This window comes from Myotis lucifugus, unplaced genomic scaffold (genome assembly GCF_000147115.1).
Source record: "Myotis lucifugus unplaced genomic scaffold, Myoluc2.0 scaffold_310, whole genome shotgun sequence".
Taxonomy (NCBI): domain Eukaryota; kingdom Metazoa; phylum Chordata; class Mammalia; order Chiroptera; family Vespertilionidae; genus Myotis; species Myotis lucifugus.
In genome coordinates, this window is record NW_005871358.1 from 324,941 (window position 1) to 341,385 (window position 16,445).

Sequence of the window (16,445 nt, forward strand, 5' to 3'; positions counted from 1 at the left end):
TTCCCCTAACTCAGTGGTTCTCAACCTTGGCTGCACATTAGAATCACCTGGGATTCTTTTTAAAATCCTGATTCTGGGCCTCATCCTCCGATTCCCAGGTGATTCTAATGTGCAGCCAAGGTTGAGAACCACTGCCCTAACTCCTTCAACCTCTTCCCCCACCTGGCCCGAGTGTGAGGAGAAAGGGCCCGGCCGGGCCTTCTGCATGTGTAAGGAGCACCTGGGCCCGGCCCACAGGCCGTCTTGGGCCTGGACTGGGGCCCCGGCGCCACCACCGCCACGATGATCCAGCAGCAGATGACCCGCTCGCAGAAGGCCCTGATGCTGGAGCTGAAATCCCTGCAGGAGGAACCAGTGGAGAGCTTCCGGATAACCCTGGTGGATGAGTCCGACCTCTACGACTGGGAGGTTGCCATCTTCAGACCCCCAACACCCTCTACGAAGGAGGCTACTTCAAGGCACGTATTAATCATCCGAGAGATGCAAATCAAAACAACAATGAGGTACCATCTCACACCTGTCAGACTGGCTATCATCAACAAATCAACAAACGACAAGTGCTGGAGAGGATGTGGAAAAAAAGGAACACTCGTGCACTGCTGGTGGGAATGCAGACTGGTGCAGCCACTCTGGAAGACAGTATGGAGTTTCCTCAAAAAACTAAAAATGGAACTCCCATTTGACCCTGTGATCCCACTTCTAGGAATATATCCCAAGAAACCAGAAACACCAATCAGAAAGGATATGTGCACCCATATGTTCATAGCAGCACAATTCACCGTAGCTAAGATCTGGAAACAGCCTAAGTGCCCATCAGTAGATGAATGGATTAGAAAACTGTGGTACATCTACACGATGGAATACTATGTTGCTGTAAAAAAGAAGGAACTCTTACCATTTGCAACGGCATGGATGGAACTGGAGAGCATTATGCTAAGTGAAATAAGCCAGTCAATGAAGGAAAAATACCACATGATCTCACTCATTCATGGATAATAAACACCATTATAAACTTATGAACAATAATAGATACAGAGGCAGAGCTGCCTCAAACAGATTGTCAAACTGCAGCGGGAAGGCCAGGGAGGGTTGGGGGGCAGGAGGAAGGGGGGTAAGAGATCAACCGAAGGACTTGTATGCATGCATATAAGCATAACCAATGGACATAAGACACATGGGGGTAGGGGAGGCCAGGGGATTGTCAAGGGCAGGGGAAAAAAAAAGGACACATATGTAATACCCTTTGTAATACTTTAAGCAATAAAACAATAAAAAAAATTTCCTATTGACCACCCACATTCACCACCTACCTTCAGGTTCTTGACCAAAACGTGGCACCCCAACATTTATGAGAATGGAGATGTCGGCATTTCAATTCTTCATCCACCGTAGATGGTGACCCACAGAGCCGTGAACTGCCCTCGGAAAGGTGGAATCCTGCTCAGAAGGTCAGGACTACCCTGTTAAGTGTAGTCTCGTTGCTTAATGAGCCCAACCCCTTCTCCCCAGCCAATGTGGATGCTTCCGTTATGTTCAGGAAATGGAGGGACAGTAAAGGAAAAGACGAAGAGTATGCTGACATCGTTAAAAAACAGGTTTCAGCCACTAAAGCCGAAGCAGAAAAGGACGGCGTGCAAGTCCCCGCAACCCTGGCGGGATATTGCATCAAAACTAAAGTGCCTTCCAATTACAACAGCTCAGATTTGCTTTATGATGCCTTGTATGATGATGATATTGATGAGGAAGATGAGGAGGAGGAATAAGATGCCGACTGTTATGAAGATGATGATGATGATGATGATGATGATGATGATGATGATTCTGGGAATGAGGAGTCGTGACCTGCTCCTTCGAAGCCCCTGGACTGCCCTGGCCCTCTCAGACCAAAGGGAGGGGAGCAGGTGGGGACCTAGCAGTGGCCCCTCAGCAAAAGCCTATCACAGGGGGTGGGGAAACAAACACAGCTCCTGCTGACTCCCCTTGTGGACCTCAGTTTGCGCCTTTTTATGGACCTCTTAATGGAGAGAAGGTAATCCTCCACAGAGTGTCCGAATTCTTGCATTCTTTACCCTTCCTTCACTGCATTGATTTTTCCGCCCCCCTTTAAACCCAAACCCCTGACTCACTTCGTCTCTACAAAATGTCCACAGCAAAACACATTTGGTCTGTTTTTAGATTCTTGAAGAATTAAATAGTCTTTCATAAAAAAAAAATGCAAAGGAGCCCAGCTGGTGTGGCTCAGTCAACCCATAAGCCAGGAGGTCCCTGGGCAGGGCACATGCCTGGGTTGCAGGCTTGATTCCCCGGTGGGGGGCGTGCAGGAGGTGGCTGATCGATGATGTTTCTCTCTCATCGATATTTCTATCCCTCTCTCTTCCTCTGTCTCTAAAAATCAATAAAAACATATTTTTAAAAATGGAAAGGAGCCCTGGCTGGTGTGGCTCAGTTGGTTTAAGTATCATCCTGTGCACCAGGAGGTCTCGGGTTTGATTTCCAATAGGCTTGCAGCTGGATGCCCTGTGAGGGGCGTGCAGGCAGCAGCTGATCCATGCTTGTCTCTCATCAATGTTTCACTCTCTCTCTCTCTCTCATCAATGGGAACATTTTTTTAATGCAATAAAGGATGAAATAGCACTATTTTCATCAGCTTTATTCAGTGTTGTTTTTAGCCATTGGAGGTCAAGATTATAAGTTTTCGCTATCATCAAAAAGACAAGAGCCCTGGCCAGTGTGGCTCAGTAGGAGGCAATTAATCAATGTTTCTTTCTCACATCGGTGTCTCTCTCTCTCTCTCTCTCTCTCTCTCTCTCTCTCTCTCTCTCCCTCTCTCTCTCTCTCTCTCCTCTTGCCACTTCCCTCCCTCCTTTTCACTATGTCTAAAAATCAATGCAAAGAATATCCTCCGGTGAGAATTAACAACAATACACACACACACAAATCACCAAAAAAAGGAAATCACTTACCTAAATTCTTAAGACAGGAAGAGATAACAAGTGTTGGCAAGGATGTAGGGAAAAGGGAACCGTTGTGCACTGTTGGTGGGAATGTAAATTGGCGCAGCCATTATGGAAAACAGTATGGAGGTTCCTCAAATAATTAAAGATAGAACTACCATATGATCCAGCAATCCCATGTCTAGGTGTATATCCAAAAGGGGGGGGAGGGTGAATCTGGATCTTAAAGAGATATCTGTGCTTGGGTGTTCATTGTAGCATTATTCACAATAGCCACAATATGGAAACAATCTAAGGGTCCAACAACAGATGAATAGCTAAAGAAGAGGTGACATTAAGTAAGTGGCCTGAAACCTGGTGACGGTAACACTGAGCTGTAAGTTTTGTTTGTGGAGGCTTTAGAAAAGGCGTCCCTGATTTAATGTCGTTTTTGGAGGCTGCAAAATCAACTGATGAATGTTAAACTGGAAATCTGGGTAAGTAGAGAATAAGAAACAGATTCAGAAACCATGAGTATATATGTGATAGTTGATGCAGAAAAGCTAGATGAGCTCCCCTAGGGATTGTGGGTAGAAATACAAGCAGAGGAAAAGGCAGGCAAATGAGGAAAGATGGAATAAAGAAGCAACCAGGACAGCCAAAGGCAGAGGAACAGAGCAGCATCATGAAAGCCATGGGCTGGAGGAGTTCCCAGGCGAGAGTATCTACAATGCCAAGTGGTAAAGATGCTCAAGGAAGTTGAGGCTGAAAATTAGCCTCAGGCCTGAGCAAATATGAGATCATCAGTGACTTTGGCAAGAACAATTGAGAAGAATGGTGGGTTGGAAGGCCAGCGGCAGTGGGTTTGGGGTGAAAGTAGAGAATGGGGTAGAGTTGTAAAGGGCAGACATCTCTCAAAACAGTTGGCTGAAAAAATGAATAATCGTGCCTGATTGCTACAGGTCGTTATGGCAACCAACTAAGACAATGATGGAGAATGCTCTTTTTTTAAAGGACCTGTTTTTACTGAGACTTTATTAGTATTCAGTTCTATAAGGTTTGATAAATGCATACAGTCGTGGAACCATCATCCAAATCAAGATATAAAACAGATCCATCACCCCAATCAATTAACCCCTTCCCTAAGTTTCAGCCCATAGCAATCATTATTCTATTTCTGTCCCTATAGTTTTTGCCTCCGCTAGAAAGTCATATAAATGGAAATATACAGCATATAGTCATTTGAATCTGACTTCTTTCACTCAGCAAAAATGCATTTGCAATTCATTCAGGTTGCTGTGTCTATCAATATTTCATTCTTTTTCTATTACTGAATAATATCCTACTGTATGTGCAGGCACTTTGAAAAAATGTGAAATGCTATAGAAAATCATAAAAACTTATCCTTGGCAAAATATGTAGATGTAGGAGGAGGAGTGTGTCTTAGTTTGGGCTCCTTCAGAGGGAAAATCTTAACAATCGGCTTCTTCTAGCTGGTTTGAGCTGGAACCCATTGCAGACAAGTAGTTTATTCTAGAGGCGGTTCCAGGACACCTGGGGAGGAGGGGATGGAGAGTGAGAGAGGGGAGGCAGGCAGCTGGTACAGAGCGTGTTCAGCAAGGGTGACCACAGTGGACAACTGGAACTCAGTCCTGCTGGGACTTCTGGGAAGTAGCTTGGAATACAGCCCTCAGTCTTGTCCGACTGAGGGGTGACGGGGCTGGATTATTTGTCTACCACCTTCTACTACTCACTGGTTGATGGCTCAGTGGATAGAGCGTCGGCCTGCAGACCACTCCTGGAGGGCATTCTTTCCCAGGCATCTCTGGTCTGATTCCATAGATCACTTTGGGTGCCCCAAAGGCCAGAGAAAGTTCTCAGTACATGAATGCAGGTGCTGATCACTGGGATTTGGACCAGGACGTGATGACTAAGAATGAGAGGAAAGGGTGGGACATTGGCAGACCTTGCAGAGTGTATACTCAGCTCATGAACTATCTCCTCTTAGTTTTCATTTCTTTCTTGAGCTGTAAACATCAGATATTTTTTATAGCTATTCAAGATGTTTTGCATGAAGACCTTCTAAATCATCTATGTCATCTAATTAGGCTTGTCACTCACAGCTAACATTGCTATATTTATAGTTACTCTCGCCATATAGGGTCTGAAGGTTTATTTTTGGACTTGTGAGTCAGGCATGCATTCCCCAAGCATGTGTGTTCATGTCGCTATTTATCTGTCTCTTTGGAAAAACAGGGTGTCATTTTCCATTTCCCCCCTGCCTTGCTGTGCCTACCTCTAACCATTGCTTAGCAGCCTTCTTGTTTATATTCATTTTCATACATATCTTCCATGAACTTCATATTACTCTAAATCTTCACAAATACATCATTTTACTTAATCTGATGGTAACACTAGGAGAATGACAGCGACCTCCGTGCCTCTTAATCATTTTACAGATGAGAAAAATGAGGCTCCAACTTCTTAAAAATCACTTAAGTTTCCACTGCATCCTTTAGATGCTTCTGGTTTTGAATAAGTAAAATTTCAAATGGAACTGAACATAAAGAGAATTATTGGCTGCCATGGACTGAATCGTGTCCCCCTAAACTTCATATGTTGAAGCCCTAATCCCCAATGTGACTATATTTAGAGATAAGGCTTTGAGAAGGTAATTAAAGTTAAGTGAACTCAAAAGGGTGGGGCCTTAATTCTACAGGGCTGAGTCCTTATAAGAAGAGGGGAGTGCATGAACCGTGGAAAGGCCCTGAGAGGATACAGCAAGAAGGAGGCCATCTGAGAACTAGAAATAGAGCCCTCACCAGAAACCTAATCAACTGGAACCTTGATCTTGGACTTCTAGCCTTCAGAACTGTAAGAAATAAATTTCTGTTGTTTAAATCACTCAGTCGATGGTATTTTGTTACAGTAGCCCAAACAGACACAGTAAATATAAATGAAAGAACAATGGGTTTTCAAGAAAGGTATACTGGCTCAATGACGTCATCAATGGCTTAGTTTCTTTCCACCTCTCTGCTCTGCCCTCCATGGTGTTGTTTTCAGCCCCTGGTTGGCCATCCCTGCGGTCACCAATGGCTGCCAGCTGCCCTGTTGCTTCAGGCTTCCTGTTCAAAACCAGAGAGGGTCATAGGAAGTCTGTCCTTAGATTCACTCGATGGGCTCAGCCTACATCACATGACCACCTCTGAGCCAATGACTATGGGTAGGTAGATGGAGCCCACTGATTGGCCTAAACTGGGTCACATGCTCTACCCAGGCGCTAAGAGGAAAGTCAGATTTCTCTAGAAATAAATGGAAACCCAAGTCAAAAGTAGTGAGAAAGGAAAAATAATGGAAGGAATGCATGGAAGTAATATGTACTAGTCTGATTGGGCTACCACAGCAAAATCTCATAGACTAGGAGGCTTAAATAACAGGAATTTATTTTCTCACATGTCTGAAGGCTGGAAGTTCAAGGTCAGATGTTGTCAGGTTTGGTTTCTCCTCGGCTTGCAGATGGCCATGCTCTCTGTGACCTCACCAGGCCTTTCTTCTGTGTATGTGCACCCTGGTGGCTCTTCCTCTTCTTATAAGGACACAAGTCCTATAGGATTAGGGCTCCATCCTTATCGCCTCATTTAACCTTAATTACTTCCTTAAAGACCCCCATCTACACATGCAGTCAGTGCTTCAACATATGAATTTGTGGGGAGGGGACACAATTCAGTTCATCACAGTGCGCTAGTCATCTATAGGTACCAGCACCTGAGTAAGAGGGGCTTAAGTTTGTAGGACTTTCATTTTCTCACATAACAAGAAGCGTGGAAGTAGGTCACAGTTCTCGTGTGCACGGGAGGTAACCAGCCATGTGTCCCACTTGACCATCAGCGTGAGAGCCAGGCCCAGGACCTGGACGAAGTCCTCTACTCCCAGCCAGTGCCCTTGCCATTCTGCTTTCAGTCTTGACAGATTTCAGAATGGACAACTAATCAGGATTAAATGTCAAGAAAATATTCTTGCCCTGGCTGGTTTTGATCAGTGGTTAGAATGTTGACTGCAGACCAAAGGGTCTCGGGTTCAATTCCCAGTCAAGGGCACGTACCTGGGTTGAAGGTTCGATCCCCAGCCCCCGTCAGGGTGCATGGGGGAGGCAATCTCTCTCCCCCACTTCCTTCCACTCTCTCTAAAAATCAATGGTAAAAAATATCCTCAGGTGAAGATTAACCAAAATATATATATATTCTTTAAAATGTGTGGTTTTCCTCCCATCTTCCTAAACTATGGTCCTCAGAAGCATTTTGTGAACCTCCTAAAACCCTCTCAGGGACCCATGCATCAGTGATGTGCTAGAGCCAGCTCAAACCAGCTAGAAGAAGCCGATTGTTAAAATTTTCCGGAATTGTTGTGAGCCACTTAAGAAGCTTGAAATTGGTCATGGAAGAAGTATTTATACCACAGAAAGAAGTATTTATACCACAAAGAGCTCAGAGCTCTTTCTTTTTTTCTTTCTTCCTTTCTTTTTTTCTGGAGAGACTGTTGTTCAACATTTACCAGCACACCACTGTTGGTGATAATATTAAGGTGTTATTTTCCTCTTTCTCTGCCTTGTCATTTGCACTGTTGCTACAACAGTGGGAATCATAGTGGTATCACCACACTGTATGACTAGTCATATTCCTCATCTTCACTCACTTGCAGCGAGGAAAAACAGGAAGAAAAAAATGGTAGCTTTGTTTAAGAATGTCCTCAGTTAACAATGGTTGACAAGGATGTGCAGAAATTAGAACTCTCACACACTGTTGGTGGAAATGTAAAAGAGTGCAGCCACTGTGGAAAACAGAATGGAAGCCCCTCGAACATTTAAATAGAACTGCCTTAGAACCCCGCAATTCTACTTCTGGGCATACCCAAAAGAATTTAAAACAAGAACTTGAATAGCTGTTGGTACAGTCATTTTCATAGCAGCATTATTCACCATAGCCAAGAGCAACTTAAATATCAATCAACCAATGAATGAATAAACAAGATGTGGTACATACTAGTACATACTATGACATATTTATTATTCAGCCTTTAAAAAAATGAGGCAATTCTGGCACATGCTACAACATGGGTGAACCTTGAGGACATTATACTAAGTGAAATAAGCCAGTCACAAAAAGTGCTGGTAATATTCTATACCGTACCTTAGATGGTGGTCACATAGATTGTTACACATGTAAAAACTCATTGAGCGCCCTAACTGGTTTGGCTCAGTGGATAGAGCATCGGCCTGAGGACTCAAGGGTCCCGGGTTCGATTCCGGCCAAGGGCATGTACCTTGGCTGTGGGCATATCCCCAGTAGGGGGTGTGCAGGAGGCAGCTGATCAATGTTTCTCTCTCATCGATGTTTCTAACTCTCTATCCCTCTCCCTTCCTCTCTGTAAAAAATCAATAAAATATATTTTTTTAAAAAACTCACTGAGCTGTCCACTTAAGATTTGTTTAAGCTTACTGAAGAAAGAGAGCTTCGTCACTGTGAAGGCCGCTGGGGAAAGACAACAATCACAGGCGGTTAGTCACTCCTCAAGAATAGAAACCAGAAATAAAAATCAAGCATCTGTACATTTTTCTCAGTGAATTAAATCCGTCACAAAAAGACCAACCCTGTATCATTCCACTTACATGAGGTAGAACAGTCAAATTCATAGAGACAGGAAGGAGAACGGTGGTTGTCAGGGTTTGGGGCAGAGGGAATGGGGAGTGAGTGTTTAATGGGGACAGTTTCAGTTTGGGGAGAGGAAAGGAGTTCTGGGGGTGGAAAGTGGTGATGGCTGCACAATAATGTGACTCTACTTAACACCACTGAGCTTCCACTTCAAAATGATTAAGATGGTACATTTTATGTCACATGGATAGTACCGCAATTTTAAAAAAATGGAAAAAATTTTGAGCATCTCAACTACTATCTCTTTGCTCTGAATACATTGCTTTCTTCATGCTTCCTGGGGAATTTTAGTATTTGGTTCACCATGCTGAACGTGTTCCTGATGCCCTTCTCTCTCCTAGGACAGTCATTACCTAACCTTAGGGGCTGGTTGTCTCTTCTGCCTGGAGGGCTCCCACAACAACCCCGGAGTATTTCTCGGAATCATGGGGTTGTCTTTCCAGTGGCAGAACACCATGGAATTTCAGCATCACACGCATCCTGTATAATAAAGAGCTAATATGCTAATTAGACTGAACAGCAGAAAGACCATCCAGGCATCCTTCCGGACGACTGTCCAGATGACCTTCTGGACGAAGCCGGGGCTACAAGGGCCGGCGGAGGCTGCGAGGAGCTGTGGGGGCCGACACCCTTGCACGAATTCCATGCATCGGGCCTCTAGTTAAGAAATAAAAGAGCAAGAAGCACTTCACTTAGCAGTGATCAGCCCAGGGACACATCTATTTCTGAAAGGCCACCAATGCAAACATCTGGTCTCAATTTAGGAAGCCAATTGGCCATAGCTGGAACGTCTCCCTTCCGGATCATGGAGGGAGCTATCTGAGTGACACCTCCCCCGCAAGGACACAGACATAAAGGGTACATAAGCAGGGTAGGTCTGGGGTTGGGGGAGGGGAGTTTTCTTTTTTAACAATATTTCTTCATTATAGAAGCTGTCTTAGTCCATTCAGGCTGCTATAACAGAATACCACAGACTGGGTGGCTTATAAACAGCAGACATTTATTTCTCACAGTTCCCGAGACTGGAAGTCCAAAATCAAGGTACCAACCCACTTCCTGTTCATAAACAGACAACTTCCTGCTGTGTCTTCACATGGTAGAAGGGACATGGGAGCAATATGGTGCCTTTTATAAGGACACTGAACCTATTCGTGAGGGCTCCACCCCATGACCTAATCACCTCCCAAAGGTCCCACTTCCAAAATGCCAGCACTTTGGGAATTAGGTTTCAACATATGAATTTTGGAGGGACATAACATTCAGCCTATAACAGAAGCAATAGTACACATCAGTTAAAAACTTAAAGATACGGCCGAAACCGGTTTGGCTCAGTGGATAGAGCGTCGGCCTGCGGACTGAAAGGTCCCAGGTTCGATTCCGGTCAAGGGCATGTACCTGGGTTGCGGGCACATCCCCAGTGGGAGATGTGCAGGAGGCGGCTGATCGATGTTTCTCTCCCATCGATGTTTCTAACTATCTATCTCTCTACCTTCCTCTCTGTAAAAAAATCAATAAAATATATTAAAAAAAAAAAAAAAAAAAAAAAAAAAACTTAAAGATACGTATGGGGAATTAAAAGCTCCCATTATGATAGATAGATACTGTTTTTAACTGCAACATTCATTACCCACCTTTTTTTCTGATAGCCAAAGCTATCAGGATGCGTCTGGTTTTCCTTTGGTAAACCACCCACCTCCATACCTTTCTCATCTCATGTGGCTGGAACAAGTCTGATTGCACCTCTAGCTCCTGGAATAGGAGGAGGACCCCATCCCCTGGCCTCTGAGACTGAACAGATGTAGGAGGATGACCCAAGATGAGCCAATCTGATAATGCCAGGATTTGGACTGGAGCCTGCAGGAAAGAGACAATCTTTTTCCATCAGTGTGGACCAATTTGGGGTGGGGGAGAGGAAGCCTAGAATGATCAGCGTTCATGATGCCATCATAAGGGGTCTGCTTGCCTGAGCATAAAACCTGAGTATAAAAATGGAGAGAGAAGGTGTCCTGACAATATCCTTCAAGCATCTGGATCCAACTGTGCCAGAAGCTAAAACTATCCCTGAACTTTTTAGTAATGGGAGCCCATTAATTCCATTGCCTCTGTTGTTTACGTGGGAGATAATATGATTTATATTTCTGATCTGGGCAACCAACCCATCCATCTTCCAAAGCCAACCACTGCTAATATATTGGCATTTCTCTCTGAAGTCTTTTTTTTTTCTTTGCAATGGTATTGGGCTTTTTATGCATTTGTGACCACACTGTGTCCGTATCTATGAAGCTAAAGGTTGTATTCGTTGATTTTTGCAGTAATAATGCCGCATAACACACAGTCTCAAAACTTATTTTTCTTGAGCAAACATCTGGGAGTCAGAAGGTTTTGTGACAGGTTCGGATTTCTCTTAGTGCTACCATGCTCTATGATCAAAATCAATGGAAAACTACAACCCAATCAAGCAAGGCTACGAATGTACTAATGACCCAGATTCTTGAAGAATGAAAGTTTGGGTCACCCCACCAGGTCAAGAACCACAACCAGCTGAGATTTTTGCTGCGGACAAAGGGAATATGGTGATCAATAAGTGTCAGCTATGACCATATGACCAGATATAGAAATGAGAACCATAATTGTAATATTTCTTCCTTATTTCATTATTAATATGTTTGTGTACATATATTTATTAATCAAATATCTTTGTTTTCTTCCATCTCTTATCCTTTATAATATGACTTAAGGTGTATTAACTTTACAGCATAGTATTTAAGTATTGTTAACTTTATACCATAATATTTAAGAAACAAGATATCAAGGAGAAGAGTGAACATCACCCAAGGAATTTGCATTCTGTTCTGGGTAAATGCTTAGTGCATTTTTAATTGTATGCAGGATAAATTGTAGCATAGTAGGCAAAAATATGACTTCATGATTGTCATTATTTGGATATTAAATATGATTTAAGGAGATGTACTGGTATATGGATGCCAAGTGTACAAGGACTGGACTATGATGGTTAATCTTATGTTTCAATTTGGCTAGGACATGGTACCCAGTTGTTTGATCAAACACTAGTCTAGATGTTGCTGTGAAGGTGTTTTGTAGATGTGATTAACATTTAAATCAGTAGACTTTGAATAAAGAATAATTGATAATGTGGGTAGGTTTCATCCAATCAGTTGAAGGCTGTAAGAGCAAAGACTGAGGTTTCCTGGACAAGAAAGAATTCTGCCTCAAGGCCTAATGTAAAAATCCTGTCTGGCCCTAGCTGGTTTGGCTCAGTGAATAGAGAGCCTGGGCACTGAAGGGTCCTGGGTTCAATTCCGGTCAAGGGCACATGCCTGGGTTGCGGGCTCAATCCCCAGTTGGGGGGCGTGCAGGAGGCAGCCGATCAATAATTCTTTCTCATCATTGATGTTTCTCTCTCTCTCTCCCTCTCCCTTCCTCTCTGAAATCAATAAAAATACATTTTTAAAAAAATCCTGTCTGAATTTCCCACCTGCCAATGTGTCCTACAGATTTCAGACACAAGGACACGATTTAAACTCTTGCCGGAGTCTCTCATCCTTCTTGAGCCAGCAGCCACGTTATTATCATGGCAAGTGCCAGGATTGCAAGAGGGGTGAGTAGAGCAGTAACTCTGCCCATTCTAGAGAGAGGTTCTGCAAAGTTACATGACAAAGAGTGCACAAGTAAAAACATGATGGTGTTCATTAGAGTCTGGCCAGTAAAATAGAAAGAACACCAGAGCTTACAAACAGAGTTAAATACAGGAATTGGTCATTTGGGTGATGGGAAAACTAAGAAGCTAAATAGGGACCAAAGAGACAATTCAAAGGTTAGAAACAGCAGTAATTGGCTACCACTCTTAGGACTAGAGGGACTGTTTCCCAGAGACCAGAAACAGGGCTGCTCTATGAGAGCTGGAGCCACATGGGTTGCCCAGCAAGAGCTGGGACAAAAGAAAGGGGTGTACAGGGGGATCTGAAAGCGTGGAGGAGACACCACCACTGCTGTGGAGAAGCCACAGACCAGAGGGAAAAAGAGGAGATAGACCATGAGTCCTCCCTTGTCCAGCTCTCCAGTCTTATACCACTGCCTCCCATTGACCAACCTTTTCTGTCAAGGGATTCTGGGAAATGTAGTTCCCTGTGACACCGGGCAGAGGGAGGAAGGAATGAATCTCAAGGAAAACAAGCATTTGACCGTAGGACCAAAGTTTGAAAACAATAAAAGAAGTAAGAAATGTGTGTCCTATAAGATAAAAAATTATATACATATGACCAAACATGTATGTATGGACAGGGAAGTAGGACACCAAATTGATAACTATGGCATAACTGAAATAGCATTGCCAGCTGAGTCACGTTAGCTGGAATTGGACTCATTTCTCTGTGCTTTAATTTTCTTTCCTGATAAAATTTACATTGTTGGCTGGGTGTTCAACAAAATCCACCCTCCCTTTTTAGTCTTCCTTGCAGTAAGACTGGTCATGTGACTGATACTCTACAATAGAGCAGATGTGACTCTGCCACTTCTGAATTGAGATGTTTAAGAAGCCGGGTGTCCCCTCTATGCTCTCTCCCTAGCTTTGTTGGCCTGGAATAGCACCAAGTACAGCCACCTGGGAAGTCACAAGTGGAAGACGGCAAAGCTACCATCAGCTGGGCCCCTGGTGATCACATGGAAGACAGCTGCCCACCCTCCTGGAACAAGAAATAAGTTGTCATTTTATTTGAGCCATTGCCACTTGGGCTATCTTTGTTAAATCAATTTATTATTTACTTTAACACACTGAAGCAGAAACATGAAAAGTGTTACTTTTGTTTCACAATTTACATAGCAGAGTTCTTATCCTTTTTATAGTTCTACTAGAGGCCCCATGAACAAAATTTGTGCAAGGGGCTTGGCCCTCGCAGCCATGGTGGCTGCCCTCAGCCCTCACAGCCCTGGCTTCGTCCGGAAGGTCCTCTGGCTGTCCGGTCTAATTAGCATATTACGCTTTTATTATATAGATAGAATTTCTGTTACAATTTTTTTCCTCTCTGAGGAATTGGGAATAGCCAGATATCCTGTCACCCACACCTCATAGCCATGACTTGATGCTAATTTGTGATTTCCCACATGGGTCTATCAAGAGGCAGTGTAGAGCAGTAGGTAGAGGCCTGGCCTCTGGAATCGGGCTACCTGCATTCAAACTCCAGTCCACTATTACTTATTAGTTGTGTGACCTTGGACTAGTTACTCAAAATTGCTGCACCTATTTCTTCATCTGTCAAAAGTACATAATGACAGTACATGCAGCTAGTCCTCATTACTTGTAGATCCCATATTTGCAAAATGGCCTAGCTAAAGTTCATTTGCAGCTCCCAAGGCGAAACCATGGCACTTCGGTGGTCGTTCCTGACCATGCGCAGAGCAGTAGGAAATTTGAGTTGCCCCAGCTCATGGCAAACAAGACCACACTCTGCCTTTTTGTTTCAGTCTCATACAGAGATGCCCCAGGGGTGTGCAAGAAGCTCTGGCTTTTGAATCCAACCTTGGCACCTGTTAGTGGCATAGCCTCGGGCAAGTAACTTGACTCTTTTGAGCCTCATTTCTCTTTTGTAAAGTAAAGAAAATAGAATCTGCCAGGATTTAAGATTATAATCTATGTGTAGGTAGAGGTAGGTAGGTGGCAGCATGGATAGATGGATATGTTTCCCAACGAGCAACAGTTCAGAATTTACTTATTCCGTGTTTGAGTGAATTTATAGACCATAACTACTGCAAATAACCAGCCTCAGCTATACGTCACAGTATCGTGAAGGCTGAGTTAATATGTATAAAGTACTTAGAAGTAAATGCAAGCGTAAGTGTTATTGTTCACATTCAATGAGGAAACAGAAATAAAAGCACTTGGCACCTGGCAAAGACCCAATGCATTTTAATATCCTTCTTTAGTCCTTGAGCGTATGTCCGACTTCCCCTCTGCTCATCGCAGTACTAAGCATGACGCTTTGTCTTCAGTTGGGTCCTTCAGAGCAGAGCCTGAGACAAGGATTCAAGGCCAAGCAGTTTACTGAGCGGTGATCCCAGGATGCACTAGGAGGGACAGGAAACAGGAAAAGGGAGGCAGCCATGCAGGTGTGAACAATACAAACCGCCACTTTGAAATGAAGCCAGAGCTGCCATTCCAGAGGAGCTGCCTCCCCCGTCCTATACCTCAAACCTTGGGATGTTAAAAACGGGGCAAAATAACCTGTGGACTGGGCCGAGGACAGTGGTTCTCAACCTTCTGGCCCTTTAATACAGTTCCACATGTTGTGACCCAACCATAAAATTATTTTTGTTGCTACTTCATAACTGTAATGTTACTACTGTTATGAATTGTAATGTAAATATCTGATATGCAGGATGGTCTTAGGCGACCCCTGTGAAAGGGTCGTTCGACCGCCAAAGGGGTCGCGACCCACAGGTTGAGAACCGCTGGCCTAGCACACCCTTGTGTCCCAAAGAACTGTTTGCAAAGGCAACCGAAAAAGCAGTTATTGTGACTACCGGACGGATGACTGCTGGACTACAAATTTAAAACATGGTTTAGAATTAACATTGCTATGTTATGTTATCTGCACCAATGAAAATGCACTCCTGCTATTTATGTAATTGCCCTCTTCCATTTCTTATAAATACCCCATGCCTTTGACTCCTAATCAAAACATTATTTGGGCTCCTGCCTGAATTAATGATTTTTTGAATAACTATTCTTATTGATCTCAATAAATTCTGTTGCCTCTCACTTTGAAAAGCCCTTTATAAATATATATATATATACTTTTATTGATTTCAGAGAGGAAGGGAGAGGGTGGGAGAGATAGAAACATCAATGATGAGAGAGAATCATTGACTGGCTGCCTCCTGCATGCCCCACACTGGGGATGGAGCCCACAATGCAGGCATGGGCCCTGACCAGGAATTGAACTGTGACCTCCTGGTTCATAGGTCGATGCTCAACCACTGAGCCACACCGCTGGGCTGAAAGCCCTTTTTATTTTTATGTTAACACAGTATATCAATGAGCAGGTTACCACTGAGGGCTGATTCCACTAAGAAACTTTGGGAGACAGTGCAGAAACATACCTCAGAGTTATTACACTAGAGGGGTGAGGGGGTATTTATCCTCAGCTCCCATGTATCACTGGAGGGCACACGGGGGGGTATATATGCCCCCTCGCATGTCTAACCAATCCCAAGTGTGATCAGTGAGGGTTCCTGCATCCAGAGAGAGCCCTCGGGCAGAGTCAAAGTTGGGGACATAAGAAGCCATTGATATGTATAGGATAGCTGAAGGACAAGAATACATAGACACCCTGGCCAGTGTGGCTCAGTTGGTTGGAATGTCATCTAGTACACCAGAAGATGGCGGGTTTGATTCCTGGTCAGGGCACATGCCCAGGTTTCGAGTTCTGTCTCCCATTGGGGTGTGTGCGGGAGGCAACCAATGGATGTTTCTCTCTCTCTCTCTCTCTCTCTCTCTCTCTATCTCATCAATAAAAACATTTTTAAAAAAAAAGAATATATGGGAGAGAAACCGAAGATGGCGGCGTAGGTAAACACCGGAGACCGCTGCCGCATACAACCATTTCAAAAATAGAACTAAAAGACGGAACGGACATCACCCAGAACCACAGGAAGGCTGGCTGAGGAGAGACTCTACAACTAGAAGGAAAGAGAACAGCAAACCGAGGCTCAGAGGAGGCGCAGTGTGGAAAATACAAAGGTACCGAGGTGCGCGCGAAAGCGGGCTGGTGGCTGAGGGCGCGGTTGT

At 44.0% G+C, this 16,445-nt stretch overlaps 1 pseudogene; it reads left to right on the plus strand.

The window, feature by feature from the left end:
* The first annotated feature begins 282 nt into the window (after nucleotides 1–282).
* LOC102423921 overlaps nucleotides 283–16,445 on the plus strand; it is a 50,626-nt pseudogene continuing 34,463 nt past the window's right edge.